General features: G+C 37.7%; 1 protein-coding gene across 2 annotated transcripts in view; it reads left to right on the top strand.

Annotated features, from left to right (window-relative positions):
- Window positions 1-19069, top strand: part of Arl4 (ADP ribosylation factor-like 4) — a 134310-nt gene that overhangs the window by 102881 nt on the left and 12360 nt on the right. The window lies entirely within an intron of this gene.

Here is a 19069-nt window from a genome sequence, read left to right on the forward strand (position 1 = left end):
AATATAAAACTTCATTCGAATCGATCATCTATTTAACACGTTGACTGCGACGATGATCAGTGACGACCGGAGCTTCCAAATCGCCGGAGAATAGTTAGAATAAAAAACTTGATTTTAGATAAAAATATTTTGTAACAAAATATTTTCAAGGGACACATGGTCAAGAATAGCTGCATACGTTACAAAGCACCGGAAGCATCAAGAAACAATATCAAAATATATAAAATTAAAAAAAAAAAATTGAATATAACTTAATATTTTATTTAAAAAATCAATACAGTTCATAAGCAAAATGACCGAAATTTCCGTGGCACGGAACGTGTTAACAGTGACGAAACTGAACGCGAACTAAAAGAAACGATACAATTAGCAGTCAACGCTCGTATCCAAAAATACAAAGCCCAACCTGTTCAGATAGAAAAATTAACCCTTTGCACTCGAAAGTTTTTTACTAGAAATATTCAACACTTTCCGACAAGATATAGACAACATTGTTTGAAACTAATGTAACGATAATTCACAGATAAATTAAGCAACGAAGCTATTTTATTTAAATATTTCAGATAGCAATACAAAGTTTAATTTAAAGTACTAAATATTCAACTTCATAGTTTCCCTGCATCAAATCAAGTGGTGACTGAGAGTCACCTCTCGAGTGCAAAGGGTTAACATGATACGCGTCCTCAGTTTCCCTGCGTCTTTCCCAGTCGTCTTACCGCGCTATCAACGTATCCTTAGGATACTTTTCTATAACGTTTATTTCAACAACTCATCATCAACGATCAAGTATCTCCGCATATTCATCATAAGAGACGAAGCGTTCCGACTCGCTTCAGCTGCGCGTCCCCAGTTTTCCTGAGTCTTTCCAGTCATCTTACCTCCCTATTAACGTATTCTTAGGATACTTTTCTATAACGTTTATTTCAACAACTCATCATCAACGATCAAGTATCTCCACATATTCACAATAAAAGACGAAGCGTTCCGCTTCGGCTGCGCCAGTTTCTCCCCGGTTCCAAAGCGAGTCAAGCCGATTCCAGGACACGAGGGCAAGATCCTGGGAAAAGGAAGCTCGCCAATTACCCCGCCCCGAAAACTCGCCGGTCGTAGCACGAGCCAAGAAGCCATCCTCCCTCTGTCATTGCTGGAACCTTGAAATTACCTTCATCCGGCCAATAACAATCGGCCGGTGCGTCGCGCGGAGCGTTCCCACCTCCTCCGGTCTGTCGCCGGTGCTACTTATTCATGCGGATCAGCCCGCGCGAGCGGCTGGGGAAAAAAAATGAAAGAAGGGAAAGGCAGGCGGGCAGGCAGGCAGCGTCGGATGGTTATTGTTCCGCCGCGGATAAGGATACACGGCACGTGGCTCGCGGATGCGGCCATTTACGACGTGCACGCAACGGGGAACACGCCTAGGACTGGGCTGCGCGCTTTCTGGGTCCTGGAGGAGGATCCCATTCACCGGGAGCACCGAGGCAGACCGAGCTGGCTGCGGAACAGACTCGCGTACAGTCCCTTCTGCTATAATACTTTCCTGATAGATTTAGCCCTTTTCGGACGAAGATTCTTTGAAATGTACAAAAGCTTTAACCTCTTAGGCACGACGCGCCACTATAGTGTCTCCGTCGCTACCAGTGTGTCATAGATCATACCCAATTGTATTACTAATTATTACAGTAAATTGTTAAAGTTAAATTATGTGTATCATATCTTTCAGAAAAATTATAATTTAATCATCAAAAACTTCATTCCAATGTACTCGCGTAGAGAACAGCATTGTCCGTACAGAACTCTGCCGTACGGAGAAACAGCTCCGCGCAAAATTCAGCTGTGCCTAAGAGGTTAACCCTTTCGCGACGGGTGCCGTGTATATACGGCAGTCACTTATTGGTTTTTTTATATTATTATTTTATTTCAATAGTGTAGGGCTACTAGAATAAAAACTAAGTCCGTAGTCAGGTTAAATATATTTATTACGCGATGTGGCTCTAGCGGGGAACGGCGACTAACTGCTTTTCCTCAGTTGCTTTTCTAAAAAGGAACACTCTTCAGACGAGGGCGTACGCGACCCAGGTCATGGTGGTCCCCTTGGTCACAAATTAGTCAATGGGCCTGGACTATCTCTCAGGCCCCCAAGTATCGACACGCAAAAGGGCGAACCGTCTACAATAACGAACTCAAAATAAAGCTATAAATACATTGGTGGCGAAGTATGGTTCACTTGCGCTTTCGCGAACGACGACAAAGTATGGTCAGCCGCGCCGTCGCGAAAAGTGGCAGAGTATGGTCAGTCGCACTGTTGCGAAAAGTGGCGAAGAATGGTACAGGTGCGCCGTCGCGAAAGGGTTAACAGCTGAAGCTAAATTCTATATTGATCGTATAAATAATAAAAATAAACTACATGCTGGTCTCTTGCTGTTTGAGTATTTAGATCATTCGTTTGCCACGTACTGTTCCAAATGTGAAAATCTGATCTCGCCGAAATGTCGACGTTCGTCCGCAAAGTGTTAGACAAGATTCGTTAACCCCTTGCCGTACAATGACGAGTGAGATTCTTGATGAAGGAGATTTTAGACTAATTTGACAATCGATGTTATTCATTAACCACGGATCAAAGCAAACTATTTTGCTATTATCATTGTATTGTCTTCAAATAAAATTTCCGCTTGAAGTAGAATGGACAATTTTGTTGCATTTCTTCCAAATTGTCGATAGTAAAATGGTACATGAGCTAATGGCGAAAGTAAATAGTACGACAAGGGGTTAAAATCAGTTTATCAAGAAATTATACATAGATCAGAGAGCAAAGCTATTTCCTATCGACTTTTCACGTATTAGTGCAGTATACAAAGGTTAAGGTAATGGGTGATAAATTCAATTTTAAGAATTCAGTCGCCAAATGGGAAAGAGTGGAAATTACAGCGCCGGTATGAACGTGTTAAGTGAAACTGGCCAAAGTAGTGCAAGGAGAGAGACTGAGCTAGGATAATTGGCTAGACTGAGGAATCAGGGCCTGATTGGTTAGTATTCATCTGTTCTAATGTATTACCTGGCTGGTCAAGTGGAATAGTAATCAGCTAAACCTCTTACAATGATCATATTTTCATTGTTGTTAATAATAACATCACCTATGTTGTTTTCCTTAAGATTTCAGGACTGAAAACTGATAAAGATGTAAGTAGAATGTCTATTAACAATTATAATTATATTATTATTAACACGTTGAATGCCGCACGATTTTATATAGCAAAGTACACGAAATGGGGAAAACATGATATTGAATCATTCGATTGAATAGCATTATTATTATTGCACGTTCTTCTAGTTGAATGTCACGAAATTAGGTAGCATTATTTGTAATATAGAAATGTTTCCAAATAATCGTCGTTTCATTGAATGAACTATAGTAATTCAATTTGGTTGGTGGTCACCGGTGACCCCTACGGCATTCAACGTGTTAAACGATTAATATTAACCCTTTACACTCGGGAGGTGACTCTCAGTCACCACTTGATTTCATGTAGTAAAACTATAAAACTTGATGTTCAATATTCAACTGTATATAATGCATCGGTGTGTGAAATATTGGGATAAGAAGCTTTGTTTCCCAATTCACTTGCAATTTTTCTTTGAGTTAATTTAACAAAATTTCGTCTGTGTCTAGTTAGAAAATTTTAATTATTTCTAACGAAATACTTCCGAGTACAAAGGGTTATCACGTTGAATGCCATAGGGGTCACCGGTGACCCCCAACCAAATCGGATTACTATAGTTCACTCAATTAAACCATGATTATTTGAAAACATTTCTATAATATAAATAATACTAACTAATCTGGTGACATTCAGCTAGATGAATCTGCAACAATGCAATTCAATCAAATGCTTGAATATTATATTTGTTCCATTTCAAGTATTCTGTACCATGAAATCGTGCGGTATTCAACGTGTTAATGACAACATTTTACAGTTTGTAATGACAAATTTTAACCAGTTACGTGTGGAGTTTAGTTTGAAAAATCTCTGATTGTGCGTGCAATAAAATCAAATAATGAAGCGTGTACTCCTTAAATGCAGGCCAACTGCAATTAAAATATATCCTAACGAAAAACAAAAGCGAAAGGAAGAAGAATTACACATTTGTCACAAAAAATAAATAATCCATCGTTGAAAAAGTTAGCACCATTGAGAGTTTCAAGATGACGTGTATATTCGTCAAACACAGTTAACTGGTTAAATGGCTCCGCAATGGAGCCCTCGAGTGCAAAGGGTTAACAATTGTTAACTTACTAGCCCTCGTTGGTAATCATTGGGATCTCTAAAACACCATTGTTCCTCGGCGTCTGCTTTGAGTTCCAGCGCAGAAAGGATCGAAGAACCAAGGAGAGCCAAGTTCAAGTAGAATCAGCTAACCACGGCCAGACCCAGCAGAGAACAGCAGGATCACCGAAATGAATCGCTGATCGTTTCCCAGGAAGATATTTCCACATAACGCTCGTCCCACATTTTTATTAACCCACATTCCCCGCGGCGCACCGTGAAATCTAGGCCTGAAACTAACCGCTGTGAACGAACTGAACCTCGCAATTCAAATCTACGCGAGAAAACCTCTAGGAACACGAGCCCCATGGAGACAATTACTCTCGGAGACAGACAGGAGACAGAGGTATCGCTTTCAGCCGTGATACCGATCCCCAGATCGGTTTCCGCTCGAGCAGCAGGAAACGATCCCTCTCGCGTCTCACTTTCTTCTGTCTTTCAACGTGCGATTAATCCGTTGCAACAAGTTCAACTCGAAGGAAAGAAAGGGAGGAGTATTATCAATCTTCCCATAGAGCAATTAACGAGACAAGAGACAATTACTCGTTCCTTACTTTGTATTCTACAATTATCGAAATCGTGAGAACACTCGCGAGAAATCGTGAAGCGCGTTCACGAAATTCGTAGAAACCGGACAGACAACGGAAAGAATTATTCTTAACTTTCATAAGGACGCACGGATAAGTTGATACTTTCCACTACGAAAGTGTGTTACTATAAATATTCAATATTTTCTGATCAGACGCAGACGACATGCTTTGAAAGCAAGTTAACATTGTGCATTGATTAAGGAGCACAGCTTTCTTTTCATTCGATATTCCACGTATTGATGCATCACACGAAGCTTAGATGCTAAACAACTTTTGTGATTGGGTATGTATGCAAAAAAATGAATAAGAGTAGTTATCTAATGAGATCACAAATATTGTGTTATTACGAAAAAATATCAAAAAATAACATTTATTCAAATAAATTTACTTTGATTCATTTCTTGGAAAACATAGTAAGAAAATTATAATTGATACTGATAAACAGAAGCGCCCCCGCGCTCTCCGCAATTTTGGCATAACACAAAAAGATCGTTACAGTGCTCCTTCAAACAGTTAATATTAAATATTCAATTTTATAATTTTCTATGTGCTGAATCAAGAATCAATCTTGCGCGAAAAGTTAACCCAGCAATCGATATATAATTGAACCCTTTGTACTCGAAAGTTTTTCACTTGAAATATTCAATACTTTCCTGGTAGATTTAGACAAGATTCTTTAAAATCAATTTATAATTTATCTAATTATTATTTTTATTAATAAGCAACAGATCAGTGTATAATTTCTTTTCTTTCTCTCACGTAAGCAATCGATATATAATTGAACCCTTTGCACACGAAAGTTTTCCGCTTATAATATGCTATACTTCCTAATTAGATGTAGACAAGATTCTTTAAAATGAACTCAACAAGAAATCATACATAAATTAGTTAACAAAGCTATTTTCTTTCAATATTTCACGTATCGATGCAGCATAAAGTTGAATGGTAAATACAAAAGTTAATTGTTTCACCGTATCAAATAATCTCTCGAGTTGCAAATTTAATTACTTAATAATTTCATCTGCTGAAGATTCCGTGTATTTCGAAGAATCTTCGTCCGAATCTTCGCGAAGGGTTAATTGCTCGATAGTCCCAGCGTTCAAGGTGAAGCCGCCAATTACGCGAATCGGAAAGATCGCGGCTGCGGATAGGAGTTCCCGCATTCGCGAGTGTTCTGGAAAGTTGCGGCGACGCGACGTAATTACCGGAAGACTCGTTAGAGGACGGCGTCGCGACGCCGATTGTCTCCGGCCCGTCGAAAACAACGAACGAAGTTGTCTCTCAGACGTACGCACGCCGCGGCGACGCATCTGCGCGGAAACGTCCTCCCCCAGAAGTATTTCCATCGCGTGAATTTTACTTGGCTACTGTTGACGCCTAAAGGCGCTTGAAAAATTTGGTTTTCAGATAGTGTTGGCGCCTATAGGCGCCCGGGAAATATTATTGACAACAATTGCAGCAAAGCTCGCTTAGCACTAGAACTACCGTACCAGTCAAAATGACTGGTTTCGATTGTTTTGTTTCACAATTATTGATATCTTAAAAGCATTGAATATTCGAAATGATCTTGAAAATAAATAACTTCACTCGAATACTATAATGAACGTTTGAAGAAACCGAAAATAATTTGTTACAATTTTTATAGGGATTACATATCGATCGTATTAAATTCTCGGTGGTTCTAGTGTTAAATCTGACGTAAGTGAATTTTACTCTGCACTCCAGAGGCGCCTCTAAGTCACCAAATGGTTCGACACAGTAAGACTGTGAACTTTGATATTTAATATTAACACGTTGAGTGCCGCACTATTTAGCCGAGAAAAATATGCAAAATGATAATAAGCATCAACTTATGTAATTGAATTACGTTATTATTATTGCAGGTTTATCTTGTGGAATGTTACTGCATTAGCTGGAATTATTTATAATATAGAACAATTTTCAAATAATCATAGTTTAACACTAGGTTTACGGGCATTTATTGTACACTTCATTCTATTATTCCTAAAAGAATTGATGCTCGTTTATTTAGATCGTGGAAACTGGAGATTTAATAGTCGGTAATTGGGGTACATTTCAGTGTGATCGCATCAATCAAAATCGGCGTAAACATTTACAAAATAATATTTCTAAAATCCAATATGCGTCAGTTTGAAGCGTTCCGTAAACCTAGTGTTAATCCTTTGCACTCGAGAGGTGACTCCGGCGCATCTGCGCGGAAACGTCCTCCCCGAGAAGTATTTCCATCGCGTCGACGTTCGACGATTCAATACCGAACACGCGTCGCCTGAAAAAAACCAACTAGTTCGACGGGTTCCCGACGAATCCCACCGCGACGTTCTATTGTTGCGAGCAGGCGGATCCCCACGTGAAATGGGAATTACCTTCGCTTGATCTCGAAAGGCTGCCGAACGTTTCCTCTGCCGATGGTTTTCGAGTATTAGCGTCCGAATCAGACGATATCGAAGTTTCCAGGTGCAGCATTGAATGGACAACTGGCAACTTGGTTCGCGTGACTTTTCTGGAGATTGAATTATAGTGGATATCGTGGTATTGAGTTCTGTTCCGTCCGATACGGAAGACAATAATAAAAGATTCTCGAAGTTTCGTTTATGACATGGACGGGACGGACAGTTAAGTTTAGTGTTCATTCCTTTTTAATACTTTTGAGTTTTAGTTACTATAATCGACATGTTTACCGTCGCGATAGCAAACATTTATTTTTAGTCAATTTAGATGCGTACAATAGGCATAGAATTTTTTCTCTTTCGTCTTAACCAGTTAACTGTGTTTGACGAATATACACGTCATCTTAAAACTCTTAACCCCTTGCCGTATTATTTACTTTTGCTACTAAGCTCGTGCAAAATGTTTCTATCAGCAGTTCAGAAGAAACGCAAAGAAATTGTCCACTGCTCTTTATGTACAAATTTTCTTTCAAGATAATATATTGATAATAACAAAATAGTTTTTTGCTTTGATCCATGCGCATTGAACAATATTCATGTTTATCAAACTAATTCCGAAATGTTCATCACGATTCTCACTCGTCATTGTACGGCAAGGGGTTAATGGTGCTAACTCTTTCAACGATGGATTATTTAATCCATCCATTATGTAATCCCTATAAAAATTCTAACAATAGATTATTTTCTTCTGATTGACTTTTCTGGAGATTTAATTACAGTGGACATCGTGGTACTGAGTTCTGTAGAGTTTGATATGATATTATATATGGCATTGATTATTATAGTTTAGTACAATAATATAGTATCAATAATATAATAACTAATACAACATTAGTTTCTATCTATAGTATATGATAACATTAAACATTTTAATATCACATCTGCCAATTCACCATCAACCAACTTCATTACGAAATTTCCAAAGAAACGCCTGAAACCGCAATACACCGATCAGATTCTCAACGATAATTTCATCGAGTATCAATTCCACCGTTCCCAACGTCGCTTTCAGCGAAGTCCACGCAACACGAATCAGCTCATTACAAAGGAGAGCTGTGAACGCGTTCACGGAAACAATCATAGAAAGTTCTACACTTGTTACAATGGATTCGTGCTAGATCGGATCGCGACGGGGCTTCGCCGGTCGGCATGGACGGGAATAATTGGACAACGTGTCTCCGTTTCGTGAATTTTCGATGATACGCTGACCACCGGCGGTCAGTCTTTGTGTCCTGGCAAATGAATGGACGCCGAGCGGAAATTAACTGACAAAGAAGCCATAAGTCCGAGTTAAAGGCGGTCCTATTTGAAAAAAAAAGGAAGAAAACTAGCCGGCTCGTCGCCTATTAACGTCGCCGGAGAACAAGTGCTAAGCATAATTGCCGGAAGAGAGTGATCAGAGCCTCTTTGCATTCGAAACGCTCGGGGGAATGAGCGCATTCAGCTTGCAAATTAACCGAGACGAAATGGATCGCCACGTGTCGCGTCGATCATCCGGCCAACGCGTTCCAACCCTCGGACAGTATTCTTAGGAAAACGACCTATCGTCTTTCATGGTAGAACTGCATCTGGCTCCTCGAATATTTAACATGTTGAAAGCCGCACGATTTCACGGAGGAGAATACGCCGAATGGAAAAAATATACGCAATGAATTATAAATTAATGAATATCTTAACACGTCGCGTACCGGCTAATTTTCAGAAAACTGAATTGTGCGGTTGGTAATTTTCACTATACTTATATCACTATACATAGAAAAACTCAGATATCATATTGTTATGTAATATACTTTAACGTTGCCTGCCACAAGAATTCCTATCGTTCTAAACAGTAATATTTATTCATTGATAACAAAGGCGAATGACATTGAACATAATTATTAATGATTTCGTATTACAGTAATCACATTAAGCTACAATCTAGCTACTTATATTGCTAAATATTTTTATCTAAAATCAATTTTTTTATCCTAACTATTCTCCACCAATTTGGAAGCTCCGGTCATCACTGGCCACCGTCGCAGTCAAGGTGTTAAATAGATAATCGATTCGAATGAAATTTTATATCTTTTTCAATACTCTGATAATTAGCGAAGTCGCACAGCTAAGTGTCTTTATACAAAAACGAGGTTTCTCGTTACCAGTACGCAATGTGTAACGCAACATTTTAGATATGTGTAACACAAATCCAAAGTAAAATTACAAATTCCTTATTCATTCGGTAAGTTAGAAATTTCGGCTTGATTGACGTTTAACACAGACGTTTAACGAAATATACAAAATGGAGAGAATATAATATTAAATCATTCGATCGAGTTGCATTATTACTATTCCGCGTTCATCTAGTTGAATGTCACTGTATTATATAGCGTTATTTATGATATAGAAATATTTTCATATAATCGTCGTTTCATTGAGTGAACTATAGTAATTCGATTTGGTCGGGGGTCACCCATGACATTCAACGTGTTAAAAAGGAAGCTAGATCATCGTTTATCCAGATGTACCTGTCCGTAATGTGAATATTGTAATTAATCCTCTATGGGCCGAATTTTTTGTTCATGATTATAACAAAATCTATGCAGTACAACATTAATAAATATCCACATATGAATACAAATTAGCAATGTGTTCGATACTGTCAATAATTTCATCAAACGAATATGTTTTGTAACTTTCAAGTTATAATGACGTTAAACTTTCACGCATGAGTGTAGAAAAGTTTAAGTTTACTGATTACTTAATTTTAATTATCACTTTGAGTGCAGAATGAAATAAATCAACAAGATGCCAATATACTAATATGTGACTTCAAAGTTACATGAGCCTACAGAGGGTTAAGAAGTTTTCTAAGTTTCATTCTTCGTTACGTCGAAATTTACTGCCTATTATTTTGTTCGGAATTGCTTCCGACACGAATATCCAGGTGACTTGTCGGAGGAAGTAGATCGAAACGACATGGTCAGACGTGGGATGCGCGAAGAATGTGGATTAATTGTATTTTCGAATTGTTCTGTGGGTAGGATTCTTTTTATTGGATCATTTCAGGAATATTGAGGTGAAATTTGAATTTATGGTCGGAGACTGTGTACAGAGAAATATAAGAACTTTGAAATTCAGTATTCGAAATGGATTATTTAATATTTAGGATTTAATATTGATGATCCAGTGCTCGAAATTTCCGAATTTAATATTTAACATTCAGTATTCAGTATTTAATATTGAGAATTCTCTTGTCGAAATCCAATATTCAAAATCGAATACTCAGAATTCAACATTCAATATTCAATATTCAAAATCGAATAGTCAGAATTCAATATTCAATATTCAAAGTCCAATACTCAAAAATCAATATTCAATATTTAAAATCCACTACTCAGAATTCAATGTTCAATATTCAATACCCAAAATATAATATTCAAAATTCAGCATTCAAAACCCAATACTCAGAATGTAATATTCAAAATTCGATATTCAATATTTAACATTGACAATACTCTTGTTAAAATCCAATATTCAAAATCGAACGCTTAGAATTCAATATTCAATATTCAATGTCCAGTACTCAAAAATCAATATTCAATATTCAAAATCCACTACTCAGAATTCAATATTCAATGTTCAAAATCCACTACTCAGAATTCAATGTTCAATATTCAAAATTCAACATTCGAAACCCAATGCTCAGAATGTAATATTCAAAATTCAGTATTCAATATTTAACATTGACAATTCACTGATCAACATCCAATATTCAGAATTCAATATTCAAAATCGAATGCTCAGAATTCAATATTCAAAGTTCAGCATTCAAAACCCAATGCTCCCCACTGAAACGTCAAAATTCAACCGTCAAAGCCCACCACTACCACTCAGACTTCAAAATCCAAAGTTCCAGCGGAACAGGCTAAAAAACCAGAAGTACAGCGAGACAAGCGAACAAACAAATCTCAAGTTGAAGCCGCCGAAAAAGGAAACTTTAGGTTTAATGCGCGAGTGGAAAGCCCCTCGACTGTTCCCATTTAACTTTTAACGGAGGAAAATTCAAGTCCGCTAAACGCGATTCCATCCGGTGAATATCTTTTTCCGACGGCCGCTCGTTTAAGCCGGAGACTCGACGTTCCTTAATGATGTTCCCGCGAGCGTGTTTTTGTCCCCGGCTGTAATCCGAACGCGACAGATACGCTGGTGCGCGAAGAAAGAGAAATTATCCCGCGAGCGGATTTCCTTTTCTTTCCTTTCCCCCTTTCCCGTCGTTGCCGCCGTTGTTTCCCCTGTTTTTTTTTCGCCTGTGTTCCTTTTCGACAAAACTTCCCGCCGAGTGTTCTCGTGACACGAGTGCTTTCCTCGGATCATCGTGGGGAATACGTGTGCGCTCGTGGGCGGCGCAGCACGTGCGCCGTATGCGAATATATTTAGATGCACATGTGCGTACAGTTGCGGCAAAAAGTCCAGGGCGGGAGGGAGACGTTCGCGAAAACACTTTGTCCGCTTGCGAGACGTCGGTGTCGATTCAACGATGCGCGGTGTTTTATTTCTGCTGTTCGGAGAAGAATTGTATTTCTATTGTAATTTGTCAGGTTTCAGAGTTTCAGAGTTTGTAATTTGTCAGGTTTCAGAGTTTCAGAGTGTGTAATTTGTAAGGTTTGAAATTTCGAAACTTTCAATTCCTGAAATTTTGGAACTTCGAAGCTTTCTAATTCTTAAACTTTGAAATTTTGGAAATTTCTAATTTTGAAACTTTGAGACTTTGGAACTTTCTAATTTTTAAGGTTACAATTTACAATAGATTTTAAACCTTACAATTTACAATAGAATGTAATATATTCAAAATTCAGTATTCAATATTTTTCTCTTGCGAGACGTCGGTGTCGATTCAACGATGCGCGGTGTTTTATTTCTGCTGTTCGGAGAAGAATCGTATTTCAGTTCTGCAGTGCTCCATAAAGTAGAACGGGAAGAAGCTAAAAACTTGAAATGAGAATCATTTGTTGTTTAACCCGTTGGCTACTGTTGACGCCCAAAGGCGCCCAGGAAATATTATTGACAATAATTGCAGCAAAGCTCGCTTAACGCTAGAACTACCGTACCAGTCAAAATGACTGGTTTCGATTGTTTTGTTTCATAATTATTGATATCTTAAAAGCATTGAATATTCGAAGTGATCTTGAAAATAAATAACTTTGACTTGACGGTATGACTTGGTACAGTTGTTCTAGTGTTAATTCAGTCTAAGAACATTTCGTCTGTGTCTTATTAGAAAATATTGAATATCTCCGGTGAAAAACTTCTCGAGTGCAAAGGGTTACTTCAACAATTACATCTTCCGTTAGTCATATATTAGATAAATGTGACTGTTTCCGATTGGTTTCGTTTAGTTCAATTCAGTGTTTTCATAGTTTTAACACACTTTCTTAGAAATATGCGTTGATGCAAAAAACCTAGCCGAAGGGTTGATAGACGTTGAAAGCAATTTTGGATAGAACTATGCAAACTTCGACAGATGTTTTCGTTGGTTTTTATAATGGAACGATGAATCAGTTTTGATTTAACTAAGACAGTAAATAAACACGTCGGTTCATTTGATTGGGATGTAATTAATAACTAGAGTAACTTGTTTCATAAATATTGTCATGGAGACTGAGATTGGTTTTTCTTTTTAATTAATTATAATTTTATACGGTTAAGTTCATAGATCGCTGTCAGTGCTAATACTATTTTTAATCGTTTCCAACTGGGAAGGTCAAATTTTCTTAGATAGCAGTGTAGTAGAATAAGTGGATCAGAGTCAGACCGCGTAACTCGAAGAATTGGAATTGTCACGGTGACTCGATAAAACAGGTAAACCAGTTGTAATTTTTCCGGTTGGATAGTTTCAATAGGAAGTAAGTGAAACAAGACAACCATGGTCAGCCTACGTTAGCTAACCTAATTAAGAGATCTCTTTACCTTGATCGAACCATTGCTTTCTCTGTCATTTATCTTTTCTTTCGTTACTTAACACTGCATCTACCGGGCGGGTCGAATTGACCGACTTCGGAACTTCTATTTTGCAAGTATTTAAACTTTCAAGCTGTTTATAGCTCTAATTTCCATAAATTTATTTTCTTTAGATATTGCTCTAATTTCCATAAATTTATTTATTTTGATATTGCTCTAATTTCCATAAAAAAGTTGGAAATTCACTGTAATCGTTCGGTAGTTTCAGTGTCGCATCTTATACTATTATTCTTTGGGAATACCTTCGTTTCCCCGTTAAAACAGAATTTTCAATGGAACAAGTCAAACGAGTTCTATCGTAGCTAACACGATTTCACCGAAGGAATACACAAAATGAACAAATATAATATTAAATCGCTCGATTCAATTGCATTATCATTGTTGCACGTTAATCTAACTAAACCTCGCCACATCACGTATCATTCATAATATAGAAATATCTTCAAATAGTCATCATCCCACTGAATGAGCTATAGTAATCCAATTTCATTGGGGATCACTGACTCCGTGGCATTCAACGTATTAACACAAAAACTTACACTGAAATTCATTATGAATATAATTCAGTATATTATAATAAACTATATAAAACTATATAAAACTATATAAAACTATACAAAATGATATAAAACTATATAAAACTATGTAAAACTGTATAAGACTATATGAATAGGTGCAATATATATATATACATAATAAAACTTCCAAAATTTCTAATTTCTAAACTTTCAAACTTTCAAACTCTCTAACTGTTAAACTTCCAAACTGTCAAACTCTCTAACTCTCTAACTTTTAAACTTTCAAACTTCCAAACTTCCAATTCATCAAACTTCCTAATTCCTAAACTCCCAAACGTTCAAACACCGAGATCCTCAACTCTCCAAACTCTCTACCTCCCAATCTTCGCTCCACCCAATACTCCCAACATCAAGCACCACCAAACTCTGCATCATCTTCTAAACCATCTCGGTTCCCAAATAAAACAAACGTCCACCACGAGCGATTATAGCTAAATACAAACCAAAAGCAACACCGATTCGCATATTCTTTCGTTCTACAATTCCCAGGCATCCGTACATATTCCTCGAACTATTACAATCGCGATCCTACAACTTCTAGCTTGCTACTTCTAGTTTCGAAATCCGGCCCGCGAAGCTGCTCGCAGAATCGACGTACACCGCGGCGATTACACCGTTATCGCGTGCGCGTTGCGCCGTCCGGATTATTTTCGGCGCCAGCCGCGTGGGCGTCCGCGATACATCGAAAGAGATTAATTTCAGAGAATAGTGCGCCGCCATATACGCGCGGCGGCACGTGCAATCCCCGCGGCCGCCCTTTTCTATCGTCGTTTCTATACAAGGAGCGAACTATAACGCGCGCGCTGCGCCCACGACCCGACGCCGGCGCCCACGTCGATTTTCAGCACTTTTGATTCCGGATGCAACGGACTTGTGCACGAAAACGACGGTATTTCCACCGTTGTCCATGCGACGATGATGCAATCCCGATTTCCTCGTCGCTTTTGAACGCTTAGGCAACCGTCCGAGGCAAACTGTACCTCAAAGAACAGAATCGACGGTAGGAAAAGCTTGAATTCAATTGAATTTCGTGATTCTTGTTTTCTAGACCGACGTGATCGATCGCTGACATGAATTATTCGAAATCAACTAATTACAGTAGATTCATTTCGGTACATACATACATACATACATATAAATTAGAAAGTTCCAAAGCTTCAAAGCGTCGAAGTTCCAAAGTTTCAAAATTTCAAACCTTAAAAAATAGAAAGTTCCAAAGCTTCAAAGCTTCAAAGTTCCAAATTTCCATAGTTTCAAAATTTCAAACCTTAAAAATTAGAAAATTCCAAAGCTTCAAAGCTTCAAAGTTTCAAACCTTAAAAATTAGAAAGTTCCAAAGTTTCAAAATTTCAAACCTTAAAAATTATAAAGTTCCAAAGTCTCAAAGTTTCAAAATTAGAAAGTTCAAAAATTTCAAAGTTTAAGAATTGGAAAGCTTCAAAGTTCCAAAGTTTCAGAAATTAAAAATTTCCAAATTTCAAACCTTACAAATTACACACTCTCGAACTTTCAAACCTGACAAATTACAGACTCTCAAACTCTCAAACCTGACAAATTACAAACACTCAAACTTCCAAACCAGACAAATTCCAAACTCTCAAACCTTCAAGCTCAGCAAATTCGAACATCCTTTAATTTTGGCATTCGATAATCTGGAAATCCGTAGACCGAATAAACCGTAAGTTACAGCGAGGATCGCCGTCAGACACTGTACCGAGCGTTGTCCCGCGATTTCCAGCGGTCCCCGTATCGCGGTGCCCGTTGTACGTATCGTCCGATGCGCGCAGCGGAAAAAGGAGGGAAGAAGGGAATCTGCTAATCCAACACAGGCTAGGCAATTTCAACAATGGACCTCCGTAGTCCTGCTGAACTACTTTATTCGCTATTCAGCCGTCCGTGAACTCTGAATAAAAGAGCCCTTTGTCTCGAGTGCTACTCGTCCACGCGTTTCAATACGCCAGCCTCTGTTCGCTGTTCCGCGCCAACTACGAATATTTACAGTATTCGGTTAAATGTTGTCCGAATGAAAGGGCCGCATTGTCGAGCGCCCAGTTATTTACCAGACTGGGAAACATTAATTTCGAAACGATGATGGGCTCTGGCTAACCCATTCAAAGTATGATCGATTCGAGGAAAGTCGACTTTAAATTCATTCCAAATAAATGCCATTTATCAACAATTAACAACAACATCCAATTAACGTTTCTAAGAATAGATAACAATCTACATAGCGACGGGAAAGATGAATTCTCTAGAAGTTCAATAATTCGAGAACTGACCGAGGAATATTGGAAAGTTTTAACTATTCGCGTACAAAGATTCTTTGAAATGTACAAAACCTTCGGCAGATGATGTTCAATTATATCTCGATGGCTTAATTGATAGGAAAACAGGAAACTACGTGTTAACCTCTTGTTTTTTCACTGATTAAATCATTTGTTCGCGAAGTTAATGGTCTTTAGGCCTCAGGAATTTTAAGGAACGAACGTTGCAAATTAACGCTAGAACTACCGAGCATTTAATACGATTAATATGCAATTCCTATAAAAATAGTAACAATAGATTATTTTCAGTTTCTTGAGACATTCATTATAGTACTCAAATGAAGCTGTTTATTTTCAAAATCATTTCGAATATTCAATGCTTCGAAGATATCAATAATTGCTAACCGAAAAAATTGAAACCAGTCATTTTGATTAGCACGGTAGTTCTGGTGTTAATATATGTTGAATAATTCGAGAACTTTCCACAGTTCTTCTTCTTTTAACAATATTAATAGTATCAATTACTATATAATATACACTTAGTGCTTGATTTACACGGCATTTGAATTGTACGATTCAGGTTGAACGCGGTTGAAAAAGAACCTCCATTTACACAGTATTTACACTTCACTTTAACCCTCTGTAGGCCCATGTAACTTTGAAGTCACATGTCAGTATATTGGAATCTTGTTGATTTATTTCATTTTGCACTCAAAGTGGTGAGTAAAATTAAGTAATCAGTTAACTTAAACTTTTATACGCTCAGGCATGAAAGTTTAACGTCATTGTAACTTGAAAGTTACAAAATATACTCGTTTGATGAAATTATTGAAACTATTGAGTACATTGTTAACTCGTATTCATATGTGGATATTTATTAATTTTGTACTGCATAGATTTTGTTATAGTCATGAACAAAAATTCGGCCCATAGTGGGTTAACATGGTCGTATTACATAAATACAAGAATTGCATTAACTTTTGTTTGTTTTGTGAATTACACATGCAATCATGTTGGATTAATGAATTTCTCTTCCAAAATATGTACATACTCTTTTATTTTGCAAAAGGGTAAATAATACTGTTTTATTACATATTTATTTTTGTTCAATGTGCATCTCTAAAATTCCCGAGGCTGACTCCATTAACCCTTAGCACTCCAGATGGTTTTGTAATCTATCAGCAACTGCAATTAATTTTTATGGTATCTCTAGTAAAAATGAAAAATGCTATAACATACCTTCGACCTGTTAACACTAGGTTTACGGAACGCGTCAATTTGACGCAGATTGAATTTTATAAACATTATTTGGTAAATGTTTTAATCGGTTTTCCTTGATCCAATTATACGAATATGAATCCTGATTGTCTATTTCTACATCTACAATTTCCAAAATCTAAATGAACGAATATCAACTTCCCCAGGAACAATAGAATAAACTGTACAAAAATGCCCGTAAACCTAGTGTTAATAAAAGTCTAATAATTAACACCAGGTTTACGGGCATTTATTGTACACTTCATTCTATTATTCCTAAAAGAATTGATGCTCATTTATTTAGATTGTGGAAACTGGAGATTTGATAGTAGGTAATTGAGGTACATGTCAGTGTGATCGCGTCAATCAAAATCGGCGTAAACATTTACAAAATAATATTTCTAAAATCCAATATGCGTCAATTTGACGCGTTCCGTAAACCTAGTGTTAATAACAGAAAATCTGATAATATTAGGGTAGTTTCTTTAATTCATTCAAATATTTAATATTACAACCGGTGCAATATTGGATCCTACAGGGTGCTAAGGGTTAAAAATCTCCAATGTTTCTCGGTTCTCGAAATCTTCGATCTCTAATAAATCCATCGTTCCGACGGAGTCGACACCGAGAAGCACGGCGTCGCGTCGCTCGCGACGAAATAATTACAGTGTCCGAGCAAAGCGAACGCGTTACACTTCTTAATGGCTCTCAATTTGTAGACAAAGCGTTCGACGCGGCGGCCAGCCGTAAACTTTCTCACGAGGCCTAGAAAACCGAGCCGATCTCGTTGTTAACGACAACTCTGAGTAATTAACGAGCGTCCGTCGTTTCTTTCCTCGCGGCCGCTTTCCTCCGCGTTCACTTTCGCGTGGCTCGGGTACCTTTCGACTCTTCGCCGGCGAATTCCAGCGAATGAAAATATTTAATAACACAAGTAGCTAGACAACAGTGTAATATAACTACTGTGATATCGAATCATTGACACTAGGTTTACGGGCATTTATTGTACACTTCATTCTATTATTCCTAAAAGAATCGATGCTCGTTTATCTACATTGTGGAAACTGGAGATTTGATAATTGATAGAACAAAGGGTTAATTCTGCATCACCTACACTCCACCTCCACAAATTTATTGAAAAAAGAGAAATCGCAGATACGTTCTCTGTGTGTTGTATGTTTGCTCTGCTATTTCTAGTGAAAAACTATCGAGTGCAAATGGTTAACACTAAAACTACCAGAGAGGTCAAATGACCCACGCCTGATGTCTTCTCTTTGCAATTATTAGAAAGGTAACAAATGTTTCTCTGAGAAATTATTAAAGAAATTCATTTAGCACTACGCAAATTGAATTGTAAATCAATTAAAGTCTGAACAGATGCACTCATGGAGTTTCTATAGCGAAATTTTAAAAAGTCAGTTGAAGTGCTCGGTAGTTTTAGTGTTAATTTCCAGATGCTACAGAGGCCTTGTTTCCATTCTCCAGGGGACAAGGCGACGCTCGGCCGTGGCGATATCGAAATTATTTAGAAGGGCGGCGGAGGGCTCGACGAAACAAGGAGGTCCGATGCAATTACGATTTTCCAGGCTGTCC

The sequence above is a fragment of the Nomia melanderi genome, chromosome 14, assembly GCF_051020985.1.
Source record: "Nomia melanderi isolate GNS246 chromosome 14, iyNomMela1, whole genome shotgun sequence".
Lineage (NCBI taxonomy): Eukaryota > Metazoa > Arthropoda > Insecta > Hymenoptera > Halictidae > Nomia > Nomia melanderi.